Source organism: Lissotriton vulgaris, chromosome 3_1, assembly GCF_964263255.1.
Source record: "Lissotriton vulgaris chromosome 3_1, aLisVul1.2, whole genome shotgun sequence".
NCBI lineage: Eukaryota > Metazoa > Chordata > Amphibia > Caudata > Salamandridae > Lissotriton > Lissotriton vulgaris.
In genome coordinates, this window is record NC_141689.1 from 548,708,734 (window position 1) to 548,722,506 (window position 13,773).

A 13,773-nucleotide genomic window follows, 5' to 3' on the forward strand; every position below is an offset into this window, starting at 1 on the left:
CTGAGTGATGCTGGGGTTGTGCTGAGTGATGCTGGGGTTGCGCTGAGTGATGCTGGGGTTGCGCTGAGTGATGCTGGGGTTGCGCTGAGTGATGCTGGGGTTGCGCTGAGTGATGCTGCGGTTGCGCTGAGTGATGCTGGGGTTGCGCTGAGTGATGCTGGGGTTGCGCTGAATGATGCTGGGGTTGCGCTGAGCGATGCAGGGGTTGCGCTGAGTGATGCAGGGGTTGCGCTGAGTGATGCTGGGGTTGCGCTGAGTGATGCAGGGGTAGCGCTGAGTGATGCAGGGGTTGCGCTGAGTGATGCAGGGGTTGCGCTGAGTGATGCAGGGGTTGCGCTGAGTGATGCAGGGGTTGCGCTGAGTGATGCTGGGGTTGCGCTGAGTGATGCAGGGGTTGCGCTGATTGATGCTGGGGTTGCGCTGAGTGATGCTGGGGTTGCGCTGAGTGATGCTGGGGTTGCGCGGAGTGACGCTGGGGTTGCGCGGAGTGACGCTGGTGTTGCGCTGAGTGATGCTGGGGTTGCGCTGAGTGATGCTGGGGTTGCGCTGAGTGATGCTGGGGTTGCGCTGAGTGATAGGTGCGCTGAGTGATGCTGGGGTTGCGCTGAATGATGCTGTGGTTGCGCTGAGTGATGCTGGGGTTGCGCTGAGTGATGCAGGGGTTGCGCTGATTGATGCAGGGGTTGCGCTGAGTGATGCAGGGGTTGTGCTGAGTGATGCAGGGGTTGCGCTGAGTGATGCTGGGGTTTCGCTGAGTGATGCTGGGGTTTCGCTGAGTGATGCTGGGGTTTCGCTGAGTGATGCTGGGGTTGCGCTGAGTGATGCAGGGGTTGCGCTGAGTGATGCTGAGGTTGCGCTGAGTGATGCTGGGGTTGCGCTGAGTGATGCAGGGGTTGCGCTGAGTGATGCAGGGGTGGCGCTGAGTGATGCAGGGGTGGCGCTGAGTGATGCAGGGGTTGCGCTGAGTGATGCTGGGGTTGCGCTGAGTGATGCTGGGGTTGCGCTGAGTGATGCTGGGGTTGCGCTGAATGATGCAGGGGTTGCGCTGAGTGATGCAGGGGTTGCGCTGAGTGATGCAGGGGTTGCGCTGAGTGATGCAGGGGTTGCGCTGAGTGATGCTGGGGTTGCGCTGAGTGATGCTGGGGTTGCAAGGGAAAAACGAGTCTAACAGAGGGCAGAAGGGCACAAAAAGCGAGTCTAACAGAAGGCAGAAGGGCAGAAAAACAAGGGAAAAACGAGTCTAACAGAGGGCAGAAGGGCACAAAAAACAAGTCTAACAGGGGCAGAAGGGCACAAAAAACGCTATGAATAAATGTAAGGTGCAAGCACATTACAAAGCGATAGCATGTTTAAAATAGCCTAAAGCCTTTACAATACAGAGTCGACCTGGTAACCACCTTTAGAAATATTGTAATCACTGAACAAAAGTAAATTAGCAAAGGAAGAAGTCTGTACTGCTGAGACGGAAGAATCCTTTGTAGCTGCTTGTAGCTGGAAAGATTATCATACTTCTAAGCAGCATATGTTTTTTATTGGCACATTTGTCTGTAAAGGTTCCCAACAGCAAAGCACATGCGACGGGACGGTGGGGCTGTGTATGTGGGTGTATGCAGGCTCGGCCTCACCAGTAGCTGCGTGTAGCTGGAAAGATTATCATACTTCTAAGCAGCATATGTTTTTTATTGGCACATTTGTCTGTAAAGGTTCCCAACAGCAAAGCACATGCGACGGGACGGTGGGGCTGTGTATGTGGGTATATGCAGGCTCGTCCTCACCAGCAGCGTAACTGACACAAGGACAATGCTCTGGGTGCTGCATGTTTAACATGCCGTGATTAACACATGGCGTGCAACAAGCGCTACATTTTTCACACAAGGAGACTGCCTTGGGTGCTTGATGTGTAACACTACGTAATGGTGAGCAGTCCCAAAAGCATACAAATATTGCTATATTTTTATGGATGCAGTGAATGCGGCATGGTTAGCACACAACGTGCACCAAGTGCTGCATGTTTGAACAAACGAAGAGTGCTCTGGGCGCTACATATTTATCACTGGGTAAAAGGTGAGCAGTACTAAAGCACATATAAATTGCAATATCTAAAAAAAGCAAAACATTACAAAACATTACAAACAAACCCACAGGTAAACTGAATGTGGCATGGTTAACACATGGTGTGCACCAAGCACTGCATGTTTGACACAAGCAGTGCTCTAGGCACTGTATATTTCACGCGGCCTGGTTAACACACAGCTTGAACCAAGCACTGCATGATTGACACAAGGAGAGTGCATCTTGTTGGCTTCAACTTGTTACAGCTGACTAAGATTACACAAATGAGATTAGCAGGTGGAAAGGCGACTCTGATAAGAAAAGCAGCGCCCCAAAACTCCATGTCAGAACGAGCGCTATTTAAGGAAATTAGAAAGATAGTTTTAAATAAATGTATGATAAAGAGTTTGACGAAGGTTAAAGCAGAAATAACGTACACACATGCATAGAAGGGGGTGGGGGAGAATGAAAAAGCACATTTGGCCATGTTGTCAGCGGCCTCGCTGCTTGGAAGCGGTGGTGTGCATGGTGCCCCCTCGCCTTGCATGCCGCCTGCTGTGAATGCCCCGAGGGCTGTTATGCTCTAAGTTGCTGTCCCCACTCTGGGCTCTGCTGCCCGTCGTATTTCTGTTGTGATGCTTAGTTAGCAAGTAAACAGAAAACAGAGCTGCTGCCGCTGTCTGCCATGTCTGCAGCGGCTCTAGAAATCTCAGAGCTAAGTCCAGGCAACACAACTGCGCCAATGTGGTCACGTAGGCAAAGCCGGCAAAATTATTACAAGCAGCCGAACTGCTGAAGATAGGCGCAATTGTTAAAGTGAAAGCATGGCATTTTGCTAAAATGCGGCCGCGAAATGAAATTGAATAAACGCGGCCACAAAATGAAATTAAAAGCGGCAGGGAAATGCAAGCGGACGGGAAATGCGCATTCCTTTGTACAAGCAGGGGGCGGGGAGCGGATCCCTTTGATGTGAAGTTCACGGCCTCGCGGCCGTGAAAGTGAAAGCAGGGATGTAAGGGATGAAGTGAGGCCGAGCGCACGCTGGGGTGAATGCCTGAGGCCGAGCTGCCTGTGGGAGGGAGGCTGATGGCTTTGATGTGGACGCGCGTTCCGCACCGTTGCACCACACAAACTGTCCGAAATCCGCGATGGTTTCAGACCTTGGTTTGCCCTCAATACTCTTGTCTATTAACCCTTGCGGGATTATTAGGCGAGACCTAAAAATGACAGACACTGGGTTGGAAGAAAAGGGTTGGCAGTTTGGCTGTTGCTGCTTTAGAGACCGGGACAGAAGCCCTGCAAATTTGCATCTAAAACCGCTGGGCACAGAGGAAGAAAAAAAATACAAAGTGTGAAAGTAAATAATAACTGTGAGCAAATAGAGGCAACGCCGTAAACAGGCATTTTAAGCAGGAGTTATACAATTGAAGGAAGAAATGAACTTGTCATGGCACCAGAAGACACTGAACTGCTGCATGAATACTTTCGTTTTCTACAGAAAACCGGTCCAGACAGTTGCCTCAATAAAAAGTCCCTAAATCAGAGGACAGGTAGCACAGGGACAAAAAGCTGGCGCTGTACTGAAATATAAAGTGCAGCACCCGTGCAGAGAAAAGTAATGCTTATGGTGTCCCGTGAAGTGGGCACCATGCTAATGATGACAAAAAACACTGATAAAAGCAGACGCCTGATAAAACATTAAGCACGGCACCCGTACCTTTAATAGAGAGTGTGTTGATTGATTTGGGTGAGCCGTGTGGCTTCCATTCTCAAACCTAAAGCTTTCACGCTTTTAAAAATAAAAAGTGTGGCTTAAAACCTGTGCTTTGAGAAAAAAAAATGATGCCGTGAGGAGCCTTAATAGAGTGGCTGACATTCTTTAAGCGAAAAAACATTATATAAGATAGAGCAAAACCGCACTGCTTAAAATAAACAAAAAGTGAAACCGCGCATTGCGCGCTTAAATCATGTCATGCCTGCAGTAGGAAGAACTCATTAAAGAAAGTTGTGCTTAGAGAATTAAAAAGACGTACTGTCTAACAACTGAAAACAAGCATTTGCAATGCATTAGGTCTCGCATTAGGAAAGTTTGAGCTATTGGTATTGTAAATGACAAATATTTTTTATTTATGTGTTGGTTTTGAAAATAGCCAAATTAATAGCTTTGTCATTTACAATGCCAATAGTTTTATCTTTCGCAAATGTGACACCTATACCATTTGTAATTCAATATGTGTTGTATATACGTGACTTAGATTTATTGATATTACAAATAACAATGGCTTTAATAATTAATACTTAAATAAAAGTTATTGTAATTTATAATGGCAATAGCTTACACTTTTGTAAATAACGTTTGTGAAGATTATGTCCATTGTATTTTATTGTGACGAAAATCAAAGAACAGAAGTGAAATATTAACATCTTTTTGTTTCATTTGTAATAAAGCTTGAAACATCGAGATAACATATTTGAACCAGTTGTTGTTAAAAGGTTGGACAGATTGATGCTGTGGTGATGCGATAGATAGAGTGAGGGCGATAGAGTGAGGGCGATAGAGTGAGGGTGATAGATCAGGATGCAACACAGAAGGAGGGACGGCATGTGGGAGGCAACACAGAGGGTGGATGGTAGGCAACACAGAGTGAGGGAGAGCGGTCAGTAGGCAACTCGGAAGGAGAGCAGAGGCAGCACAGAGGGAGGGTAGACAGGATGCAATACAGAGGGAGGGCAGTCGACGGCAACACGGATGTAGGAAGGGCGTTTGGAACGAAACACATTTCAGCAACAGGGAAGGAGCGAGGGTGGATGGGAGGCAACAGGGAGGGATGGTGGGTCGGAGCCAACAGTGAGAGATAGGCATCAGTGATGGAGGGTGGGTGGTTAGACAACAGGGAGGTAACACAGAAGGATGGTGGGCGGGATGCAACACGGATTGCGATACAGTGGGTGAGTGGGTGGGCTGCAACACAGAGGGTGGGTATGGCAACACGGAGGGTTAGGCAACACGGGGGTTAGGCAACACGGGGGTTAGGCAACATGGGGGTTAGGCAACACGGGGGTTAGGCAACACAGGGGTTAGGCAACGCGGGGGTTAGGCAACGCGGGGGTTAGGCAACGCGGGGGTTAGGCAACGCGGGGTTAGGCAACGCGGGGGGTTAGGAAACACGGGGGGTTAGGCAACGCGGGGGGTTAGGCAACGCGGGGGTTAGGCAACGCAGAGGGTTAGGCAACGCAGAGGGTTAGGCAACGCAGAGGGTTAGGCAACACGGAGGGTTATGCAACGCGGAGGGTTAGGCAACATGGAGGGTTAGGCAACATGTAGGATGGGTGGGCCAGCGGTGAGCCCCACGAAGGGTGGGTGGGCGATCGGCAACACGAAGGGTGGGAGGTATACACGGAGAATGAGTGGGCGGGCGGCAGGCAACACTGACGGTGGTTGGGGGTTCGCTAGGCAACACGGAGGGTGGGTCGTAGGTAACAGAGATTGGGTGGGTGGTAGTCAACACTGGGTTGGTGGGCAATAGGCAACACATTGAGGGAGAGGCAACACATTGGGCAAGAGGCAACACGGAGGGTGGCTGGGTGAGAGGCAGCACAGAGGTTGGCTGGGTGGGCGAGAGGCAGCACGGAGGGTGGGTGGGCGAGAGGCAGCACGGAGGGTGGGTGGGTGTCGGGGCGGGTGTGAGGCAACACTGTTTAAGAAGGAGTCAACACAGAGGGCGGGCAGGTGGCAACACAGAGGGAGGGAGGGCGGGAGGCAACACGGTTTAGGCAGGAGGCAACAAAGAGGGAGGGTGTGCGGGCGGGAGGCAACATGGACAGGCAACATGGAGGGAGGGTGGACATTTGTGTGAAAATAACTAAGTGTCAGTAATGTTCGCGGTGTATGTAGCAGCCTTGAGTTATTGAAATAAGATTAACAAAATAACCAACAGTAACAAGGTTATCAAAAGTTATAACTCAACTCAGATGTATGTATAATGTAGCAATAATGCACAGTTATTCTATTCACACTTTGCCTTGACCGCTAGCTGCTCTGCCATGAGCATAATTGTCTGCTCGTAGTTTTGGAACAGGGGTTAAGTGTGCGGACCTTGGTAGATTAAAAGATCTGAACCAGCAGGAGAATCTGTTATTTTATTTGCCCGATACAAATCTTTTCTCGTCTGTTGGTATAGCGCAGTACTACTTAAAACCTCAACCTATTTTCTTCCAAAGGGATTTTGAATTATCCATGTTTATAAAAAGCACACCAAGTACAAAAGCAAGTAGGAAGAAAACCTTTCTTTTACGAGTATTCCAACGCATTGTTGCTCTGTGCACTGTGTCTTTTCCCAGCGAATAGAAGAAAGGTAACAAGAGTGCTAAATGCAGAGGTGCAAAAGGCGAATCGTGAATAACAAAAGGCACAAAGGACTAATTAACATGATCCATCAACAGGACACTGAGTCACTCTGACTTACGAGTTTTATTTTGACAGAATGCATAGCGTTTTTCAAATGTTTAAGAAATGCACCATTATCAAATTATTTTGGCTTTTATTGTACTGTTATCTAGTTAAACCAAAACACTAAGGTGGAGTATTTGCAATGTTTAAACGCTTTCAAAACAAAACACTCGGAGTCTGAATGCCAGTCAGGAGAGAGAGAGAGAGAGACAGACACACACAATATCTGAGAGGGTGAAAGGGGCTGGTATTTCAAAAGTTAGAATCGAAAATTGTTCTTGCCAAGTTAACATCAGTAATCACAGTTGTAACAAGACAACAATGCCCTTATTTGCCAACTTAATTGTGTGAACCTCCGGATGATGAAAGGCTGAGTCCGCTCAGGTAGTATGCAGAACTGTAACTTGCAGATCCGTACAGATCTCTTCGTGGAGTGTGCGCCCCGCTGAGATTTCTCACTAGTATCCTATTGTTAAAGGTATTCTGTGTTGAAGCTTCTCTGTGATAACAAGAAAAGCCTGGGAGTGAACTGAAACCAGTATGAATAGAAAGCGGATTTGAATCACGGCTTCCTCTGTTATTCATGTGAGCGTCTGCAAAGAGATTTATCATCTCCATGAGAAAATCGGAAGTGGTTAGAATAGAAACACACGGACTGACACCCGATAATAAGCCACGCTGTGGAGTCGGTTATTCTTTAAAGTCTGTGAGCGCCAAGAGACAATGCAGTTTGCAGTATTGAGCTATATACATGTATCATCCTCATGAATTCAACAAAAGTTAAAGAGATCGGCAGACTTACATTTTGGAGTTAGGAGATGGACTCTCGTCTCTTTCTCTGTAGCGCCTCCTTGTCCAGCCTCTGGGGGGTGGGCGGAGGTCTGTGCAGCCCCAGCCCCTCCAGGATGCCTCTCTTCACCGCCTCCAGCTGTATCCGCTTCTCCTGCTCCCCCAGGGGCCGCAGCACCACCGCAGTCAGGAGGGCTAGGCAGGCCTTGGAGTAGTGCCTGGTGCCCTGGGCTGAGCGCCGCATGGAGCGCTGCGATACAGTGCTCCCCGAGCGCGGGGTACACACAGAACACGCTGTAAACAGCTCTGCTATGAGTTATGGCCCTGAATGTGGGATAGGGGATGTGCACGGCGCCGGGCTGGGCGTGCGCGCCCACGAGGTAAAATCGCCGAGGGAAAGCGCATGCACATCCCCTTCCCACCTGTAGGAGGGGGATCAAGAAGACATTCAGTCGGTCCTGAAGGAGGGACCTTTCAACTGATATCCCGCCTGTCCGCCATTTGGGTACTTCGCTGTGCAAGTCCCGTGCGGGCCCTCCAGGCGCAAACTACAAGCTGGCCGTGATACTGTGCACCTGACTGGGCCCTCCGGCCTAATTTCCGATGACTCCGGAGGTGTTTGGCTGCCCCCCTGCGGGGCCTCGGATTTAGTGGACAGCGGTGAAATAACCGGTAGGAGAACGCTCAGGCCTACGAGGCTGCATCCACTATTTTAGCGCCCGCAGCTGCAAGGGCCCCAATGACCGGAACCGGTAGGAGAACGCTCAGGCCTACGAGGCTGCAGCCACCATTTTAGCGCCCGCAGCTGCAGGAGCCCGTGACTGAGCGAGCATCACGGCCAAGCCTACACTCTCCACCTGGGAATCAGCAGCGACTCGGAGTGGCAGATGTGAGGGAAGTGTGGGGGGTGAGAGGCCTTGCGGTCGTACCCTGGGGAGGTAACTCTCTACTGACATCACATTTTGCCACCATTTAGGAACTCAGAAGAGCCGGTTCCGGCCAGGGCCCCAGCCAGCGGGAACAGACACCTGGCGGGGTCATCCACAGCTGACTGGGCCCCCGGACCTTGTTGCTGATGGTCCCAGAGGTGCTGGGCTGTCCCTTGGGGGCCCCGGACCTAGCGGGCCGCAGCGGGAGCGGCACTGGCAGGAGAGCGCGACGACACATATACACACAGCCGCCATTTCGGGGTCTCCCGCCTCCGGCACCCCGGAGGGAACAGACACCGCAAAAAGCTAGCATCCTCTGACCGGGACCTGACGGCAGCACCCAGCAAGACCTGAGGTGGAGGTACGGGAGCTGAGAGACTCTGCGGCAGCCTGTGGAGGGTCTCCTCGCTGACATCCTGCCGATGTGGTGAGTGGGGGGTAGGTGGGGGAAATGTGCGTGTGTGCCTGTGTGGTGAGTGGGGGGGGCGGCAATGTGAGTGTGTGCCGATGTGGTGAGTGGGGGGGGGGGGGGCAATGTGCCGATGTGGTGAGTGGGGGGGGCAATGTGCCTGTGTGTGTGTGTGCCGATGTGGTGAGTGGGGCAATGTACGTGCGTGCGCACGCGCGCGTCTGTGAACAGCATGCCTTCTCTTATCTAACTGAATGCTGGTTTGCCTGCGGGACAGAAGATGTGCACGGCTCCGGGAGGCTGGGCATGCGCGTCCACGATGTGCAATCGGCGCTCGTGCACCACTCGATCTCCCTTCAGAGCTAACTCAGTGACAGTAGGTCGAGAGAGCTCGACCTAAAAAGGGGCCAATAGCCATGGGAGGTTACAAATGAAGCCATGGGCGTACTAAGGAGGAACTAACAGGCTAATTACAGAATCATAAGCCAGCATTTACGAAAGACAAAGAAACAAGCCAATGAAAAACATGGGTGGATAGTGGGCGTGGCTTCTCTTCAATACTCTACTACAGCAAGTCTCGCAGAGCCGTGCATGCGCGCTGACTCCGACTCGTCTTAAAAAAAAGGTCACGTTCACTGCCTTTGATGTAACTTCAAAGAGACTGATTATAGTTCTTTAAGTCTCATCTTTAAAAACTGAAGCATTTTCAATATTCTATACCACATACCCATAGTTGTTGCTTATTTTTCTTATGCAACTAACAAACATAGACAAAGTCAATAGTCCTGTCTTGTTGTAATATTGCTCATTCCATTGTATATCTGTATGCAATAACAGAAGCAGCAAAATACCAGTCAGGCATCACACTATGCTAAGCCAAGGTTTTAAGCCACACCTTTGGGAGACCCCCAGTTATTTGTATTCTTTTTGCAGATTTATGTAGCGCAAACTTGACCCGAAGGTATAGGAGCATTTTACATGAGCACCAGTTTTGTTATACAAAAACACATTCATTTTTTTGGCAGGGAGGGGGAGATTAGGTGATTTGTCCGAAATTACCAGGCACAGAGGCGACGCTCGAACCTGGTTCTCCAGCTCCAAAGTTGGCAGCTCTGGCGGTGAGGCCACATCCTCTTAAAACCCTGCGCTAGTCAATTATGTTGTCAGCTCTCGTGGTGCTCTTCCGGTTACTTGGGCTTCCCCACTAACTGCTCTCATTCATGATATACTTTACGTAGCTGGCTGCAGTGGTCAGCTTCTTCGGAAACATGACTACATGGCACAACACCGTGCACCCCTTCACTGAGTTCAATGCGGAACCTCCATAGTTGATGTCTCGCATGATGGTCCTCTACATTTAGAACATGCGCCCCATCTAGGAAGTGCACCCATCATCTGGCGAGCAGGTCTTCCTTGAATCTTGTCAGGTTTTCATCCAGCGCCGTGGCCAGGTCGATTTCCTCTAACGTCAGTGCCTTGGGGCAGGCCTCTTGGGTGACCATCCTGAAGAGCGCCTCCATGAGCTCTTCTTCTGCGTGCAGTTGTTGCAGTTCCGTCATGACAGGGTATCATGATAGGTAGTCGGCTAGGTTGTTGACCCCAGGGCGGAACACAACCTTGAATCTGTATGCTTGCAGTTGGACGGCCCACCGTTCTATTCTGGGGGAGTCAACCTTGATGATGATCCCTTGAACAGGGGGCTTAGCGGCTGTGGTCCGTTACCACTTGAAACTCCCGCCCATAGAGGTACAGATGGAAAGACTGGCAAGCCCACTTGATGGCCAGGGCCTCCCTCTCGAGGGCATACCTGGTTTCTGTGGCTGACAGGGCGCAGCTGTCATATGTAACGGGTGCCCATGTGTCCCTTCCACTTTCTTGCAGGAGGCCAACAGGACTTGCGTTCATGACCAGTTCGGTGTGCCTTCCAAGGTGAAAGTATGCCATAACTGCCCTGTTAGGAAGGTCTTGATGACCTGGAATGCTGTGTTGGCTACAGTGGTCCACTCCCAGGATGCTCCGCTGCATGTGAGGGCTTGCAGTGGTTCAGACCGAGAGGCCAGGTTTGGTATGAATCTGCCATAGTGGGTGGTCATCCCCAGGAAACTGCAGACCTCAGTTGGTGTGGTGGGGGTTTGGGCCGACCGGATGGCTGTTGCTTTCATCGGATCCACCCGTAGTCCTTCCCTCAAGAAGATGCACCTGAAGAAATCATCTGACTCCTGGTAGAAGGAGCACTTTGCCTTGTGGGGAGTAAGGCCGCTGTCTGCTAAATGTTGGAAAGAGGCTCACAGGCGCTTGTGGTGTTCTTCCAGCATGCTTGAAAACACTGAATGTCATCGCTGAGGTTGATGACTCCTTGCAGGCAGGACATGGTGCCCCTGATGGTGTGCTGGAACACTTTGGCAGCCGATGACACCCCAAAGGTCAGCCTCTTGTACCTCCTGAGGCTCGCGTGGGTGGAGAACGTGGTGCTGTACCTGCTATCTGGTGCAAGCTCCACCTCATGATATCCAGCATTAAGTTTGAGCTTCAAGAACCACATGGGCCCATTGAGGTCCGCCACTATGTCGTCCATCATGGGCATTAGGTGTCGTTCACTCTTGACGGCCTAATTGGGGAGGTATCTGTCTGTCACGATGTGCCCCCACACAGCGAAACAGAAAGGGAAGGAGAGGAGGAAGCTGACACTTTGCCCCCCTTCTTCGCCCCTTTTTCACAGCCTACAATCACAGCTGATCCAGATGTCAGCAGGATCGAGGCAGCTCAAACAGAGCCAACTGCCCACGTGACCGGGACTCCGCTGCTGCAGGAAGAACCTAGAAGCAGTACTTGCCCTTTAAGAACGACCCCAGAAGAAGAAGGGGGCGGGACTCAACCATCCAGTCAGAAGGAAGACGCGAGGGAAGCAGAAGATGGAAGACGAGAAGAGAAGGCGGTGTTGCTGTGCGGGACGTACAAGCCAGAGACAGGGAGAGACCAGCACAGGAGAGAAGGAGATCCGGTGCCCTGCCACGCTCCCAGAGGAGCGTGGCTCTCTCAGGTGCATGTCCGGGTCCGTAATTGGCTGGGAAATGCTCGAGGGAATGAGCAGTTAGAGTGGAGGTTGGGAAGAGGGCTTGAAGTGAGGGGGAGGAAGTCACGGAAGAGACCCTTAAGAAAAGATTGCACTGGTGATAGTGGGGTGACAAATAGAGTACATGAATCCTCCCACCCCCTACCGCACCACCTAAAATAAATTATTTAAAAGTTAAAACAAAAACTTACCTGGGTCCTGTTTTCTCCCGAGGGATCATCGGAGGGGAACCAGAACGTTCTAGAAGCGGACTGAAGAATCTGTAAAAGGAAAAGAGACAAGCAGGACTGTATAAAGGGAACGGACATACTATATTTACAGAGAGAGAAACTTCGATAATTTACCTAAACAAAGGAAATATAGGGAGAAATAGAATCACAAAAAATATGCTTACCTCCTCATTTATTAACCCAATTAGGAATACCAGCAACAGTGTCACATGTGGTGCCGAAACCCGGGAACTGTTGTCCATTTGACAGACAAAATGGAAAACCTTTTACAACATGTTATAAGGGGTCAGGAAAAATTGGAGTGGGCAGAAGAACAACACGTGACTTCTGCCCAAGCTGACCGGGGCCTATATAAAGCCTCAATGCACACCAGTTGAAATGTTTTCAGAGGGTGGTAGAGAAACAAGGCAAGGTAGAATCAAGACTACACACCACCCCTAGTAACCAAACAGGACTTCCAGGTGTCACTCTTCAGAAGTACATACCAGGGGAAGATCCTGATGCTTTTCTATTAAATTTTGAACGACTAGCCAGGGCGTGTAGTTGGCCTGAGGAGAAATGGACATTTTTTTCCTGCCCCACCATTGACTGGTGAAGCGCAGGTGGCATATCAGGTTGCTAACCCTACCGGTACAGCCACATATAATGATATCAAGGACATTATATTGGACCATTTAGGTGTGGACCAAGAGGCGTATAGGGAGAGGTTTAGAAAAGAAAAAGGCACACCAGGGGACAACCCAAAGACACTATTTTTCAAATTAAAGGCAGTTGGCGACAAGTAGGTTCGTCCACAGGAAAACAGCAATGAGGACATAATGAACTTAATCTATTTAGAACAATATTTAGAAGCCCTCCCCTATTCTACCCTGCGATGGCTAAGACAACAACCTCACCTCACAGTCCAGCAGGCCGTGGAAATGGCCACAACCTTCGCTAGGTCCCAACCATAACCCCTTTCCATGGTATCGGAAAACACTCGCGATCAATTACAGGACAGGGAAAGGGTGAAAAACGGAACCCCAAGGCAGCCATAGTACCAACCAGAAACCAGACCATCAAAGCAGAGTTTCTACCGGCCAAAGGTCCCCAATGTTTCGATTGTGGGGAATGGGGCCGCATACCAGACTCTGTCCACGCAAGAAACAAACTGAAGAACCCATGGACATAAGTTATATACCCTGGTCCCTTTTATATACAGAAGAACTGGGTTCCTAATTTTTTGCAAGTCTAATTGTCAACGGGGAGAAAGTTACTGCTTTGTTAGATTCTGGGTGTCGCCAGTCGGTAGTACATAAAAGCATGATAAGATCTTCCCAAGTGTCTTCCGGTATACAAGTTCTCATTCGCTGTGTTCATGGAGACATTAAGTTGTATCCCCTAGTGGACATACCAGTGAAAACATTAGAGGGAAAAGAGATGCAAGGGAAAATAGGGGTAATGGACAACCTCCCTGAGAAGGCTATCTTAGGAACAGACAATCCCGTTTTTCTTCGGCTTATGACAGAACAGCTGCAATATAAATGCCGAGGACAAGAATCCAGCTCTGCTTTCCTCTCTCAAGCCCCCTGGGTATCTGATAGCCGTTTTCATTTTGCCCAGACTCAAGATTCTACACTAAAAGCAGTCTGGCAACAGACAAAAGACCCCTCTTTCTCTCACAACGTGTCATACCCCCATTTCCTCATACAACATGATCTGTTGTACCGTATGGGGAAACAAGGGGATATGCCTCAATTGGCCGTACTATAATCATTCCATGAACAAGTACTCTTTTATGCCCATACCCATCTCCTTGCTGGACATGCGGGAGCCGAGAAAACCACACAAACCGTTTTACG

At 50.0% G+C, this 13,773-nt stretch overlaps 1 protein-coding gene across 3 annotated transcripts in view; it reads left to right on the forward strand.

Moving 5' to 3' along the window:
* LOC147726770 (baculoviral IAP repeat-containing protein 1-like) overlaps positions 1-13,773 on the forward strand; it is a 929,669-nt gene that overhangs the window by 62,935 nt on the left and 852,961 nt on the right. The window contains exon 1 of one of the 3 annotated variants that reach the window (XM_086960818.1): positions 11,493-11,669. The exons of the other annotated variants lie outside the window; for them this stretch is intronic. The gene's annotated coding sequence lies outside the window, so the exon portion shown is untranslated. Of the gene's footprint in view, positions 1-11,492; positions 11,670-13,773 lie in introns of those variants that run through there. 3 annotated transcript variants of the gene reach the window in all.